General features: G+C 32.3%; 1 long non-coding RNA gene across 1 annotated transcript; it reads left to right on the top strand.

Annotated features, from left to right (window-relative positions):
- Positions 1 to 12646: 12646 nt before the first annotated feature.
- LOC18042302 lies at positions 12647 to 16249 on the top strand. The gene is made up of 4 exons (XR_002905658.1): positions 12647 to 12898; positions 13870 to 13971; positions 14082 to 14147; positions 15802 to 16249. It is a non-coding gene; the product is annotated as an uncharacterized LOC18042302 (long non-coding RNA).
- The last annotated feature ends 824 nt before the right edge of the window (positions 16250 to 17073 follow it).

The raw sequence follows: 17073 nt of genomic DNA on the forward strand, positions 1-17073 counted from the left end.
TTTTTTGGGGATCTAAGTGGCACGGTCATCACGTGGGATCTTCTTGAGTCAGCGAAAATATGCCCTGGATATTTTAAAGGATGCTGGTTTACTTGCTGGACGAGTTTCTCATTTTCCAATGGAACAATAACTTCGGCTTTCATCTACGGATGGCGACCTTTTATCAAATCCCTCAAGTTATCGACGTCTTGTAGGTCGGTTGATCTATCTCACAGTTACCAGGCCTGATATTGTCTTTGCAGTACATGTTTTAAGTTGATTTATGCATGAACCACGAACTACTCATATGGATGCTGCCATTCGAATGCTTCGGTATTTAAAAGGCTCACCAGGCAAGGGTATCTTATTATCTTCAACAAGTGACTTACATATCCGGGGTTACTATCATGCGGATTGGGGTAGTTGTCCTACTACACGTCGGTCTGTTACTGGTTATTGTACTTTCCTTGGTGACAGCCCTATATCTTGGAAAACAAAGAAGCAAAATGTGGTCTCTCGATCTACAGCAGAAGCTGAGTATCGCTCCTTGGCTGATCTTTCATGTGAATTACAGTGGCTCAAAGCACTTTTTGCTGATTTGGGGCACCTTCAACATGATCCTATGACTGTTTTTTTGTGATAATCAATCAGCTTTATATATCGCCGAGAATCCTGTCTATCATGAGCGAACAAAGCACATTGAGTTAGATTGTCATTTCGTGCGAGAGCGTGTGCAATCCAATTTGTTATTACCACTGCATATTCCTACTTCCATGCAAGTAGCTGATGTGTTTACAAAACCTCTCGGACATGCTCTTTTCCATCATCATATACGCAAGTTGGGCGTTGTTGATCTCCACGCTCCACCTTGAGGGGGAGTATTAACGTATAGAATTCGTATAGCATTCGGTTTTGTATATAGAAGTCATATAGAATTCGGTTTCATATTTAAGGCAATTAGATTTGTATATATATTATGAATCTATAATGCTTTTCTACTTAGGATTCTATTCTTTTCGGCTGTACATCTATATATACATGTAGCAACGTTAATGCAAGTAATAACAAGAGTTTAATTCATAAACTCAGTTCTTTATTTTACATAAGTCTAGTGAATAATATTTGAAAACACGTGTAAAATGGATTGAATTGCTGTAAGATCTGTCCAAATTAAACAGTCTAAACTAATTTACAGGCTTGTGGGAACAAATATATATATATATTTTTTAGCAACTTCAGAGTCATTAAAAAATGGAAATTTTGTCCCAAAGCAGCTTTTTGTTGTATGATTAAAGAGAAATGTGTGATTTTCAGGTTGAAGGAAGGACAACAAAAGCTCAGATATGGCACACTGCAGGTCAAGAGGGATACAGAGCAATAACCAGTGCCTATTATAGGGGCGCGCTTGGAGTGCTCTTTTAGTTTATGATGTGACAAAATCAACAACATTTGAAAACGTGAGCCGGTGGCTGAAGTATCTGAGGGACAACTCCAACTTTGTGATCATGATGATCGGCAAGGGGACTGATGTGAAGCACCTCCCAACTTCTACGTCAATTTTTTTAGACTCTCAATGGATTATTGTTTAAACTTGTTTTTATTTAATTTTTGTTAACAATGTTATATTTGAATTATCCTCCTTAATTGTTGTTGAGATATCAGAATTATTTTGTTATTGTAAGAAATAATTCAATGGGCCACTCCAATTCTCAGCCCAATGTGCAGCTTGTTAACCAAAACAAAGAAGCCCAGCATTGTGCTATTGTCTCCTTCATTGAAGAGACCTGTCACAGAATACTCTCTGCATACATAGTACAGTGCACAGAGAAATATTGTAAACCATTTGATGCTAGGGTTACACAAATCTATGGCTAGATTAACAGTTTAGGTTACTTGGAGAGCACAAACAAAGGCCCGTCATTATCTCAACATTCAAAATTCTAACTGTTATGGCAGTGTGTGCCAGCCATGTTACAGCTTACGATTTACATTCTCTTTTCTAATTTGTATTTATTAAATTTTTTCTCATAAGATGGGTATTTTCCTTGTGTGTTTGCCGAAGTCTTGAACAATTTATGTTTACCAATTTCATTTAATATCTTTTATGATACAAAAGTCTCTGTCAATTTAGATATTTTGTTTACACAGTTCTTTAGCAAGTTTTTTTTTACGTTGCATTCCAAAATTTAAATTAAAAGAAATTATGTTAATTGTAATATTAATAAAGATATGTAGATTGATTATTGGACGCGATGCGACAATGCGCAATTTAAAAATTGAAATATTACAAAAGCCCATAAATTTTGATGTGTGAATGAAATGAAATTATCGGTACTTATATGATATAGATACATAAGAGATAATTTATGATAAGTCTTCTTCTAAGTAGGTGTGACGAAGACCTTATTTTTTAGAATGTTGACCAAATTAAAAGGACAGAAAATCAATCCTAATTTGCTAAAAGATAAAAAATAATAATATTAAAATATGTGTTTTTATATATATTTTTTAATTTTGTTCTTATATTAATAAAATGAGGACATCCTCATTAGGAAATTATTCAATTTATAATAAACCAAAAATTTGTCATAATTTACACAAATTAAAGCATTGCATTTGCATAATTTCATCAAACTTGCATAAATTCAATTAATATTATTCACAATCTTACTAGACGAACAAAAAAAGAAAAGAAAACAAAAATTATATTAAAAAAATAGTTACTAATAATGGAAAATAAAATGGATATACGTTGCAATTGATGCAGCATATTCAGCATTCACACCCGTTACGTTTAAGAAATAAATTGAGTAAATTTGAGACCCAACGCATCCTCAGATTCCCATTATGCTAGAAGAAGGTGATTTAAATGTTGAACAAACTTAAAGAAAAGAAAAGAAAAGAAACAAAACAGCATCTTGCGACCATCTTGACTAAATTTCATTTTCCTCGCATTTTCATCGCTACTAAGCTCCAATCAAGAATTACAAAACCAACGGTCCATCATTGTCTTTCCCTTTTTTCAGTTATGCCACCCATGGAACGAATCCATATTAGTCGGTTACTTTAACTCCTAAGTTGGGTCTATTGTATGCTTAAAAGAAGTTAGGAGTTGTGATAATTAAGCCTCTCTATATATTTCACCATCCCTTGCTCCTCAATTAAATATATATAATTACTAAAATTATCCTTACTTTTTAATAAGGATAATTAATATTTTAATTTTAATTTTTCCCCCTCTCATCAGCTCTCTCGCACAAGCGTCACCATCATCCTCACCATTTATATTCATCACTATCAATTCATTACCGCTTGTAGAATATAATGAGTTTTTGTTGTTGAGTTTTATCTAATTTTATAAGTGATGAATTTTATTGTACTGATTGTATGGATTTTGATGTGTGACGAATAAATTACCAAAAAAAAAAAAATTCTTATTACTGGTCGCTATTATTTCTCACCTCTTGAAACTTATCATTATCATAAGAGCCGAACAACAAAATTATGAAAATCTATTTTTGACTTAATTTTTTATTCTCTTGTTTTTATTGTTTTTTCTTTTTATGCTTCCTTTGTTCTTGAATTTAGCTTACAAAATTAGTGATCATGATACCATAATATATTGAGTTTGCTTCATTGAAGGAGCAAAGTAGGTTACTCCAAAAATTAAAAGTTGAAACTAATAACAGTGCAAACCAGAGGAAAAAAAATTTGAATTTACCATTTTTATAATATTGATAAAAATTATATAGTCTAATAGTGTCATCACTCTTCTTCTTCCGTGAATTGACTATTTTTATATAGTCTCCCTTACTTTTGAGAACCTTAATTCACTCTCCATATTTGTTAAGAAGCCAAAAATAAATAAATAAATAAACCGAACCTCATTTTCCCTTATCTTTTGACTAAATATAGGAGTAATTTTAAGACTTTCAAAAATAAGGGGGATGATTTGAAGATAATCAATTCATGAGAGTATAATCCAAAATTCATCCTTATGCTACTAAAAGGATTTATACTTTTTTAGTGCAAGTTGTTTTTTTACTATTTGAATTTGATTTTTAAGTGCCAAATAATTTTTTTAATAACTTTTATGTTTGATTTTTTTTAAGAGTTATGCTATTAGCACCCCCTCATTTCCTAATAAAACTCTGTCTTTAGATTTATAATTTTATGCATGTGTAAAATTAGAGGAAACCACATCCAATTTCATCTCGTCTTCCGCAAACTTATTACAACCACACATTGCAGATTCATATTATAAATGAATTAGATAATCGTAAACTTGTGTATTTGTGCTTTTCTTTTAGCAATTACTGTGAAAAGTTAAAAAAAATTATAAATGGGAATATATACAAATCCGTTCGTATAATAGTGACGTCGAACAAAATAAAAATAAAAACTGTAATAATGATAGCATATCCATTAAGTCACGATCTGTCTTCGTTACTTATAAAAAGTCAATCAGGTCGGGTTTCGGTGGCATGACGAGACAATCATGATATTCAAAAGACAATCATGACGAGACAATCGTTACTTATTGGAGTGGATTCTTGTTTGGAATATTTTCAAGTTTCCACGCACTTTAGATTCGATGGGCACTAAATAAAGCCAGGGTTTCGTTACCACAATTCGCTATCAAAATTGATTTAATACCAAATTTACTATCAAAATTAATTTTCCTTCATTGCTTAATTTTAACATAATTCATGATCGTTCCTTTCATCATCATAATCATCAACATCATTATTATCTAGTATGAATGACTGAAGGTGTCTAATTGACTTTTCTTTTTATTCATTTCTTTCTTATATCATTTAGTTGAAAGAGAAAAGCTACTCCTTCATAGAACCCTGTAAGTTAATGTACAATCTTGACTCTTCTCTTATGTAATTCTTCATTTCAATAGAAGTGGGTATCTATTAATTTAAATAGAGGAGCGAAGGGGGTATCAACAGTGAAGAGACCATCGATGTATATCCGTATACTTATGGGTTTGAAAATAAGTCTTAGAAAATAGATATTCTCTTCAAATGTTATGTCGGACACAACATAGATTTTCCTTTCTTTTCAAATTTTAATTTAAAACAAATGGTTGTTTTGTTGTCGTGTTGGAGGAGTTTTTCGGATGAACCTTGACTGGTCGTAGGGATATTTTAAAAAATATAAGTGATTATATGATGAAATCCAAAAAGGTTAAAGGAAAATAGCAATTTCCATTATTGAAAATCTACCCAAAATTACATTCTCTGAAAACGACAAACAACCATCACGAATATTCACGATTCACATTGCCATTATTGTTTATTCATTATCATATTGATTAATTTTTCTTATCCACACGATCGTAAATTGTCTTATATAATATAACTAAATAATTATAACAAAATGTGAAAGCATTGCATGACTCGACAGGGGAGACCAATGATGGCAGAATGGTAAATAAAGGCAATAAGGAGGCTTGTGTCCTTTGACGGCAGAATGGTAAATAATGATGCCGTTGTTGGAATAACTTTTGGTTACATTACAAATCCTAAAGTTCCCTAATTCCGTTTATGTCCCTACCTCCTAAATCTATATATATATATACGCTTTCCTAAAGCTTGTTCACCACTTGCTTGCTGTTTTCTCAGGTCATATTAGCGTGTGAAATTTAAAAAGGTATTAGCGTTGGAAAAGATAGGTGAAATTTAAAAAGGTATTAGCAAATAATATTTTGATGGTCACTCTGTGCTTCATCATGTAAAGTGGATTGAATTGCTACAACCTTTGACAAACATTTATAAATAACCGCACATTAATCGCCACGTTTGCAAATATTCTGCATACATCCTTTGACAAACATCTTGCTAATGAATTTAGACGTTAAAACAGTACAATCACTAATGATCTAACAATTTAACGAAATAAATAGATAGAGTTGGTTGAGTCATGCATGAATGATATAAATAAACTATAAGTTTGTTTTGCCTGCTTAATTATCTGTAGAAATTATTTTAAGTTTAATTAAGCTCAAATTGGCTTTTGAGAGTAGATGTTATTTTTTTGTAAAATATTAAAATGTCTAAAATATTTTTTATTTATTTAATAATCTTATTTCATTCCTTTCATAGAGTATTTAAAAAAAATTACTATTAAAGTAATTTTATAATTTTTAATAAAAATTCTTATTGATAATCAAACAACTAATTTTTTATTTTTTTAAATGAAAGCTCCATTTGTAAAATTTTTACCAAAAAAACTATACTTAAATAAGCTGTATTTAAAAAATTTTACCAAATGGAGTCTCAATAAAAATAAAATAGCTTAGGTAGCGTTTTTTTTTTTTTAATCTAAATGTGTTTGAATTTTTCTAAAGTCTGAATGGATCTAAATATGAAAATCTAAATGACATGTTTGTTTTTCTTTTTTAAATATCTGAATATAAGTGACATCTTGTTTGTTTTTATAATAAAAAACATCTTAAACTTGGTTACTTGACATTTATGTCCTTGTAAATTAAAACAAAAAAAGAGGATTAGATTTTATAGTTTAGGAAATATGTTATTTTACAAAGATATTTTTAGAATATAATATTTACTTGTCTTTCAGACCTTTTTTCATTCAGATAAAAGTCACAAATGTTTACTTTTTCTATTCCGATGTAAATGTCTGAAAATCAGATATAAGTTCTAAAAAATAAACAAGCATATTTTAGAAAATGTTTGAAATTAATAAAATTTCAGACTTCAGACATTTAACAAACAACTTCTTATTAATCTTTAAAAGTTCTTCTAAAAAAAAGACAATAAAATTTTTTAAAAGATCTTATGAGATTAAATAAATATTTATGATTATTAAATAAATCATGTAAAATAGGCACATACTTGTAAAATGATAGACTTTGTTTGTAGTTTATTACCGATTTGTCGTTCTTTAATAATAGGAAATTGATTGTATGAAAGATAAAGATAAAAATTAATTAGAATTTTATATAGTAAAAAAATTGATTATTTGTGTTAAGGTAAATTTTTTTTTTCCCCTTCGAACAGGTGTGATTTTGATGGTAGCAGTATAACAGAACTAATTGACCACGAAAGATATTCAAATATACTCTGGGCCCCAATATTTACATGTCCCCACAGGCCATATATAGATGCACGTCTGTGTTTACACTTAGGAATTTCCTTTTTGACAAAGGAATCTTCCTTTGTCTATAAGTTACAGCTTGGTGACATTAGCAGCTCCCTTCATTTAGACACTAATTGTTGTATTCGTGCAGTCTATAAGTTACGGCTTGTGAAATTGGCAGCTCCCTTCATTTACACACTGTTTCTGCCCTCGTTTAGACCCTTTTTTGGAAAAACACTATTCGCACAAGTGGCTTTTTTGGAAAATCACTTTTTTGTATTTTCAGGTACTCCCGCAGTTCCCTAAGTCGGTTTATGTCCCTACGTCCTGAATCAATGTACATACGCCTCTCTTGAAACTTCTTCACCACTTGCTTGCTTCTTTCTCAGTTCATTTGCTTCAGCTTCCTCTTCCACTTGCATCCTTCTTAATCCAATGCAGTGTAAATATAATTAGTAGCAAGTAAACTAATTAACGTCCCTAACTCTTTTAAAAGTCTTGCTACCTCTTATGAGCAGAAAGAGAAAGCAAAGAAATGGAAGTGCGGAGGTTTCATGTTAATGGCGGGTACCGAGTTGAGAGAATCACAACAACTGATTCTCATCAATTCCCTCGAGAGAGGCGTACCCTTCCTCAAAGGTTTCTCCTCTCTTCTCGTCCTTCTCTCAATTATATATAAATAATTTCCTTTTGGCTTCATTACAAAATTTTGGCGGGTTTCAAGTGGGACATAAATGTATAATTCGTGATTAGATAATATGACTTTTTACTTGCAGGTTACACACTACGATTATCATGATATCGAGCTGTGTAATCCATATGAGCGGACCAACGTTTATTAGGTGAGTATCTACTTTCATTTGCGAAAAATGTATTCAGTTTCCAATGTCCATAGATCTTGTTTGTATATATGCAACACCATATGATATAAAGTCATTTGTTTCTTCTTGATAAAAGTTCGTCTTAATTTGCACCAGGATTGTACAAATTAAGGCTTGGCACGGCAGGGGCAAGGTCTTTTTGATCTCAGCCTTTAAAAGTACTTGATTTTGTGTTTTGCAATTTCGTTTCTTTTCTTTTCTCTCTCTCTCTCTCTCTCTCTTTTTTTTTTTTAAGAAATTTGTGTTTTGGAATTTCTTAAAATTAGAGTTAAGCTTCCAGCACCTCTTTAATTAAAACTCTTATATGAAACCCCCACTTATTATATGTATATCTCTTATAATTAAATATTAAACTATAAATTTTATAATAAAAATCTTATCATTATATAATTTATTATTTTATTACCCCAAAATTATTTTGATTTTAAAATAATTATTTTATATCATTTACATATGGGAGGGTTCATGATTTTTAAGTGTAAAAATGTTTCATTTAGTTACATTTATATTTATCTTTTTATGTAATTTTTCTCTAACACTAGAGCTACGATTACAAAATGTGGGGTCTTAGTTTCATAAGTATTTTAAAAGGCTGGGAAAAGCAATATTCTAAGATTATCTTCATTAAATTTTACAAAGACAGTAACTTGTATGGTTCTACTTATACCACCCCTCAATTTTTCTTATAAAGCCTTTTTTTTATATTTATGATTTTACCTTAATAAGACTACATGAAACGATAAATTCAATTCAATTTTTTTTAAAACCTCTTTCTTTTGTATAATTTTAACTATGGTTAAAATAGTGAGGTTAAAAGGATTTAGAATATTAAATAATGGAATGAAGGGAAAAGTTCCCAAATCAAGGGCACGAAAGAGCATTACCCCATATGAACAAACTAAGAACGATCCATCATCAAATAATGATAGAGAAAGCAGAGTTAAAGAGTATACATTGCAACTATATATTATTTTTATATCATAATTTATTATGCAAATTAAGTAATTATATCTTCTTTTGATGGTTTTGCAGTGTGCAAAATTTGTCGTCATCATCGGCACCATACCACAAAATCTTTGCATTTCTAATTCCATTGCTTGTTGGAGTTATTGAGATTAATAATATTCAAGAAAAAAATAAATCCTTGATCGAAACACACTCGATGAGTATGTGCCTGTTTCTGTTGGCACTACTCATCTACGCCTTTCCATATTTTGCTACCATGAAATTCAAGCTTCAAATCTTCAAGGCAATTGTTGTGATCTCAGGGTCTCTTTGCTCAGTTTCATTAGTCTCCATTACTCTACCACACCCTTATGGACATTTCAGTTTCATTATGTGGGCTTTTGTTGTTCTTCTTGTTGCTTATAACAGGAGGCTTCATAAGAAGATTTGGCAATTTTGGAATAGATTTGGAGGAAACAATCAACTGCTCGATCGCCTATATGCAGACACATACCCGTGGATGACAGCGGCAGTGGCCAAGAAGCAGCCAGAGTGGTGGCGGCTACGATGGCGGCAACGGCCATGATTGTCTTTGTAATATATTTGCCTTGTCTTCTCTCTCTACATTACAATAAAAATTATCGTAAATAATACCCAAGAGAAGGGGGAGGAAGCACGAGATGAAAATGGCCCCATGATAGTGGACTTGAGCAAAGTCGCTGGTCCCATTTGAATTTTGATGCCGCAATTTTTATCTTTTTTAATTTTTTTGTGTGGAAAATTCTCTTTTAAATGTGCATTACAGCCAAAATTCTATCTCATATTAAATGAAATCAAGATGATGCAAATAAGCTGCCTCTGCCATCATGACCTTCATCATCAACAACACTTAGATCCTTGAAGGTAAATACATATATATTTTTTTTTTATATTTTTAGTTATTATGAACTACGTACAGTTCTTTCTTTTAATAGATGAAAGAGTCTAAATTTAACAAAGCTCAGATTTTAAATTTTTGAGAGTAAAAAGTTAAATTTTTTTAAAAATATTAAAATATTTAAAACATCTTTCACTTATTTAATAATTTTTTTATTTTTTATAATATAACTTAAAAAACATAATCATTAAAATAATTTTATAACTTTTAATAAAAAACCTCATTCATTAACAAATAAATATCTTAAAAATTTTTTTAATGAAAACTTGACTAGCAAAAATTATATTTAAGTGAACTCCATTTAACATGTATAGAATTTGATCTATTCTTATAACACAACAAAATCAACCCGCTGCCCAGGATCCCTACAAGATCAATACTAAGCTGCATACACTTAGTTTAAGCTCAATCAGATCAGAACAATAACTCAAACTAATTGTATCAAGGACCTTGAACAAACTAAGATGAAATCAAGAAACTAAAGCAATCATAACACAAAACACACACAGAGATACGTGGTTCGGTCTGTGTTTGACCTACGTCCACGGTGAATCCATCAGGAAAACCTCCATTAATGAATCAAGATGTTTAGTTACAGTGCTGTGAGATCAAAACTACAAAGAACAAGATTTCACTCTCCCTCTTTACAGTTTCTCACAGAAGTCTCTGGATCAAGATGCTGCACAGGAACACGACACGTGTTCAAGAATCTGTTATAACGAACTTGGGATCGATTAAAATGATCACGCGCTCGCTCTCGTGCCTCCACAAATCAGTTGTGCTCAAAACGATTTCATGGTTGCCGTTTTATGCATTAAGAGCTTTATGCCTCTCACGTGACTTCATTAAGCCAATTAGAAGACTTAGCAAAACGATGCCGCTTTGGTTAAACCATATGAAGCACATGGACATCCTAAGATGAAAATCCCACCATCGGGGGCCCCCCCTCGGTCACACCACGGAAAATCCAACAATTCCAGCTGTGCTCAAGACGATTTCATGGCTGCCGTTTGATGGATTAAGAGCTCTATGCCTCTCACGTGACTTTATGAAAAGAATAAGGAGATATCAGGTAAGATATATAATTTTTCCACAGTTCAATAATTATAAAAATATAAAACCGAAAATGTAAGAATCATGATGGTAATGTTTTTTGATCTATCGTGAAAAGTATATCCTCCCACAGGGTCCCACGTCGAACAATTCCACAATCGAGGTCCCACTCTCGGTGGTTACCATGTCTTTACCCATTTTATTCATAAAGGTATGAACAGTCTTATTTCTTCTCTTTAAATTCCTTGTCATTTCCCCATTTTCTTCAATCTTTAACATTCATCAGTAGCAGATTGCAGTTCGCCTCCGAGGATGCCGAGCAATCTTCATCAACAAAACACTTCACCTTCAAAGTATAATTTTATACTGTTTTTTTCCCCCCATTGATAATTTATATTCTACCACCCCCGGTAAAAGCTTACAAACATGGTTTATTTTTGCAGTGAAGGAAATTTGGTTTCGTCGATGCTTTACCAAGTCATTTTTGCATATCTGATTCCAGTCCTCATTGGTATCCTGGGAGCCAATACTCAGGGCAGAACAGAGCCCTTGTTCAAAACACATACAATAAATATGTGGGGTTTTCTTGTGGCCAAGGTAATCTACTGCTTCGCACTTGCAGCTGATATCAAGTCCCGCCTTCATCAAGAAAATTCTTCGCAGTTATCGGGCCTTGTTGCGGTTGTCTCAGGATCTGTTTCTGCAGTATCTTTGGTCTCCACCTTTCTTCCACCGTCCATTGGTCATATCATTTTGTACACTTCATGGTTTTGCGCTGCCACTATCATTTTTCTCTATCAATATGGCATATTGTTTATGGATGCCTGCCGTCGGTTCTACTACGATACTTTGAAGCTACTTTTCACCAGAATTTGGAATTGGTTTCAAGATAATTATCTCCTCGAAACAGCTGCAGAGTGAAGGGTAGAAACTTGCAGGAACCTCTCTTGAATAACCTAAGGCACACGAAGCGTAAAAATTTTCAACTTTTAGCATGCAGGTGGCGCAAAAAATAATTTTTTTATCCTTTAAAAAAAGTTTTAATATACTTATAGTGATTGTTGCTGCAATTCCAAAGTTATATATATAGTTAGATTGCGTTCTGTTATACCACTTATTCGGCAGCCTCTTTCTAAAAAGAATATTTTGACGTTTGTTATTTGATAATTTTTCGGGATAGTTAATTAGGTTGAATTAAATTCTGATGGAGTGTTAAAAAAAAATTGAAAGTAAATATATCCATTGTATATCTCTTTAAAATATATATATATATATATATATGTGTGTGTGTGTGTGTGTGTGTGTGTGTGTGTGTGTGTGTGTGTGTGTGTGTGTGTGTGTGTGTGTGTGTGTGTGTGTGTGTGTGTGTGTGTTTTTGTGTGTTTAATGGCCAATAAAATTAGAACAGGTGTCACAACATTTATTAATGTAAAAAACATTTGACAATTTTAACTAACTTAACTAATTAGCTAATGTTATGTTACATTCATGTAACTTATAACTCATTCACATAAATAATTAATGGTATGAGCTCATGTATTATTCATGTGAGAGGATTGTAAATTATACGCATGTGAATTAAGGGAATTACAAGTAATTATATATCTAAATTAAAAGACTGAAGAAATTAGCAAAGAATAAAAAATATTTTAAAATTTCCTAGTACGTGAAAAATTGAAAAAAAAAAAACACAGCGAAATTATGGGCCCCGCAACTTTCGGGGAAAAACCAAAACATGTCAGCTTTCTCTCTCACTATCATTCGAAGAAGCATTCTCACGATCATTTGAAATTCTATGATATCAGGCTCAATTAAGACCAAGAGGTCGCTTTTTATCATGAACTTTCAGGTTTATTTTCAATTAATCTCACCAAATTTGATGGATTTGTTCACTAGTTTCATGAATTTCATCTCTCACTCTCATTCGATTGAAGAAGCTTTCACTTCCATTTGAATTTTTTCGATCTCGATCGGTTTCAATACAGCGGAAGAGGTTTGATTTAAATCTGGCTTTTATTCAAGAATTTCATATTAATCTCACCAAATATTATGTGTTTTTCCTCTAATTCATTGTTATGGATCTAATTCATTCCTCCAATTCATTGTTAGGATCTAATTTATGTCTCTTAATTTATAACGTTTAGGTTTGGGCTTTGGTTATTTGATTATTAACCTTGTAGCCTCTGGATACTGTCAAAGAGAGTGTATTAATCCACACTAAGTATGTTGTATTGGAACTATTAAGCGGAAACTAGATGGCTTCTGTTTACTAAGCAAAACAAGAATTGAGTTATAATTAGGTCAGCTTTATTTTGGCTGAAACTAGGTGGGTTCTGTTTACTAACTTGTTTGTATTGTCGTCTTTCGTAACCCATTCTTTAAGCTACATTAGGGCATTAGAAACAGAGCTTGAAAAGAAATTAGTACCTGCATTCATTGTAGTGAAACTTGGACCAGCTTGTTCATTCGTATACAACTATTATAGCTGCGCAACTCCATTTACAATTCCTTTGCAATCAGATGAGTTTTTTTTGAAAGGATAGGCTTCATGTTGGGATGTCTTTTGGTCTTCCTTTATTGTCTAGTAACTAATTTGTTCAACACTTTCTATGTGGAAACTGTTATGTTCTTTGGATGTACTCATCATTGTACACAGGGTAAGTGGTGATCTTCATTACCTTAATTTTTTATATCTGGATTCTAGGCTTCTTACGTACTTATGTGAATCATTTTTTGGCACCATAATTTTATAAATGTTACTCTATGGCTTCCAGAATTTTCTGAAGATTTTTTTTCACTGAATATTCTATGTTTGACCTTTCTAGGGGTTTAAAGTGAAAAATGAGTTTATTGGACTTCGGAAATTGGTGTACCTATTCTGTGGCCTAGTAGCTCTTAGAATTTTACATAAACTCCCTTTCCTTGTTATTTGATTTCCTCTCATATTTGTATGCTGAATTACAGGTCTATCATTGGAATCTTAGATTATTGCTTGTGTGGGGCTTTGAGATGTGCCTCTATTGTACTTAGATGGTATTGCGAGCAAAATTGCTAGTGCTACTTCAGGTATATTGACAGAACAATCAACACCTGGTTTATAATACATATATTTATATGACACTCTACTTTAATGAACAAACATTTTCTTCCTCTAAATTTCGCATATTTGGTGCCAGAATGGAAAACAAATAGTGCAAGAAGGTGTATTAATTGCCTTGGCATCAGTTGCTGACTCATCTCAGGTATTCTATACAATATGCTTTGATTAGAATTTATTTGTTATAGAAAGCTGTCTGACAGGATGATTTTGCTGTAGTAGCTGCTCTGCTAACTTCTTTTAACCGAAAAAAGAAAAAAAAAAGGTAGGGAACCAAAGTATATGTTCAATTAAAAGAAAAGGTACATACAAAAGTGAACAATCTGTCGCTCCTTATAATATCAGCCTCTGCATTTGATATATATATATATTTTTTTTGGTGAAAAAATTATTTCTTGATACATATAATGGTCTTTCCTGTCTGTTCACCTAATATTTAACTAATGTTGAAGGCTGAAGATTTAATTAATGAGCAGCCAGATGGAGTCCATCCCTGTATTGATTACCATAACAGCTGTTGGTTACTGTGGTTTAAAAACAAAAACTTGAAATTTTGAGTTTCATTTTATCCTAAAACCTCGATGTCAACGTTTTCAGACCAACCATCCTTTCACCACTCTAAATCAGAAAACATATGATCAGTAACGAACTTTAAATTTTGAAACTAACCTGATGTTGACTTTTTACGTTTTAGAGTTGAATTGGAATTGCATTTAATTCATTAAGTGAAACCTATGAGCCACCAGATGCTTTCATTGAATTAGATAATTAGATTGGCATTCGTTGTTTACTTGGGTATGTGAGTTGGACTGTTCTCCACATGTTGAAGTTAGTTATGCAAGTTGAAACCAGTCTATTCAAGCACGATGTTGACTTTTGGCAAGTAAGAGTTGGGATTTCATGTCTTGAATCAAAGCTGAGACTTCAGGTTGAAAGTAATTGCAGCTTTAGCCTGTTTAGCATAGTTTGATGAGACTGAGTGGTGTACAGTAAAAGAAAGGAATGTTAATTACATGAACACAATTTTTTATTCTATAAGCTTAGGTGTGAATCCTCTTTTATAGGAAAGATTCGCTTAGCATTTTCTCTTACTAAGGATGAACTAATGTCACTGACCCTGTCCAAGTGAAATTATATTAAAAAGCTAAGCATGCATTAAGTTAGTGTGAGAGTGCCCTGAAGTCTATGGCAGCTTTGAGCTAGAGCTGAGTGTTCCTTCAGCATTTTGGGTTTGGTTGTTCTCTATTTTGTCTGAACCCACTTGAGATAAAGCCCCAGAGTTGCATTCCACCCGTGATATTCGAGTTTATCGAGTTGCACCATATCTTATACTTTTCCTGAAAACAAATATATATGTTAAATCAGGTAGAAAAAATTATTCACTAGTTGTTATGGGTACAACTCATGTTTTCAAACATTTAAGATTTTGAGCCATTATGTTGCTACCCCGTGGCTTTTTAAGGTACTAAAAGACGGTCAAAACAACAGAATATTTTAATTACTCATACTAGCATGTGATAAAGAGGTCTTAGGGTTGGAGAAGATAGGGTAGAGGTAATGAAAATTTTTGTGAGTTTTGAATTCAAGGAACAAAATAACAAGTCTAGTGTATAATATTCGAAAACCCTGCTTCTTCATGTGAAATGGATTGAATTGCTGTAAGTTCTGTCCAAAATAAATTGTCTAAACTCAGTTACAGGCTTGTGGGAACATAGAGGTTTTTTTTTTCTAGCAACTCCAGTCATTTAGAAATGGAAATTTTTTTGTTGTTTGATCAAACAGAAATCTGTGATTTTCAGGTTGAAGGAAGGACAACAAAGGCCCAAATATGGGATACTGCAGGTCAGGAGCGATACAGAGCAATAACCAGTGCCTATTATAGGGGTGCACTCGGAGCTCTTTTAGTTATGATGTGACAAAATCAACGACATTTGAAAACGTGCCTGAAGGATCTGAGGGACCATTCAGACTCCAACATCGTGATCGTGATGATTGGCAACAAGACTGATATGAAACACCTCCAACTTCTATGTTAATTTTTCAGTCTCTCAATGGTTTATTGTTGAAACTTGTTTTTATTTAATTTTTGTTAACAATGTTGTATTTGAATTATTCTCCTCATTTGTTGTTGAGACTTGAGATATCAGAATTATTTGTTATGGCTGTCATGCAGTATACATTAGCCACGGTACCGCTTACTCTGGTTTTCCGGTGTATAATATATTACTTTAGTTGGATCCTCTATTATAAGGCAATGTAGTTGGCTTTTACCTTTTCTTTTTTAATTTGCATTTATTTTTTTTATAAAATGGGTATTTTCCTTGTGTGTTTGCAGTGGTCTTGAACTATTTAAGTCTTTGTAACAATAGCCAATATGTCTTTCATTATACAAAATTCATAATTATTTTCAAGTGTGGACACTTGTATTTTCTTTTAATGCGAAAACACTTTTAAACCGTGCGGTTTCAAAAATAAAAATTAATTAGAATTCTATGTAGTAAGAACTTGGTTATTTGTGTGAAGGTAGTTTTTTTATTTTTCCTTTTCTTCTTTCTACGGTGTGATTTGTCAAAGTGTGAGCGTGTGTGAAATTGTCGGGTTAATTTGTCTAATAGTGTGTGAAATTGTCTGAGTTAATGGTATTTCATGGACAAATTAACTCGATTGCACAGTGGAAAAGAGTAAGCACTTTGACGAATCACACAAAAAAGGAAGTTGCTCGTGAAATTGTAGATTTTTTTTTTTTGAAAATGTGAAATTGTCGAGTTAATGGCATTTCATCGAATAAATTAATTTTCACTGACCACCCCTCAATTATAGCAATATCACATTTAGATGAATTTTATGTCCGAATTTACAGTAACATGTCCTAAACTTAACCGTAAAGTTCATGTATGTGTAGTGTGGCAATAGTTGAGGGGAGTTCATTTACCCTCATCCGGTAGTGTGTAGGGGTGGTAATATGGGTCAGAATTCGTTTATTCGATTCGATACAATTAATGGGTTTGAATTTGAAAAATTTGATTCTTAATAAATGGGTGAATTCGATTCGATTCGTTAATTAAACGAAT

The sequence above is a fragment of the Citrus clementina genome, unplaced genomic scaffold, assembly GCF_000493195.1.
Source record: "Citrus clementina cultivar Clemenules unplaced genomic scaffold, Citrus_clementina_v1.0 scaffold_5, whole genome shotgun sequence".
NCBI lineage: Eukaryota > Viridiplantae > Streptophyta > Magnoliopsida > Sapindales > Rutaceae > Citrus > Citrus x clementina.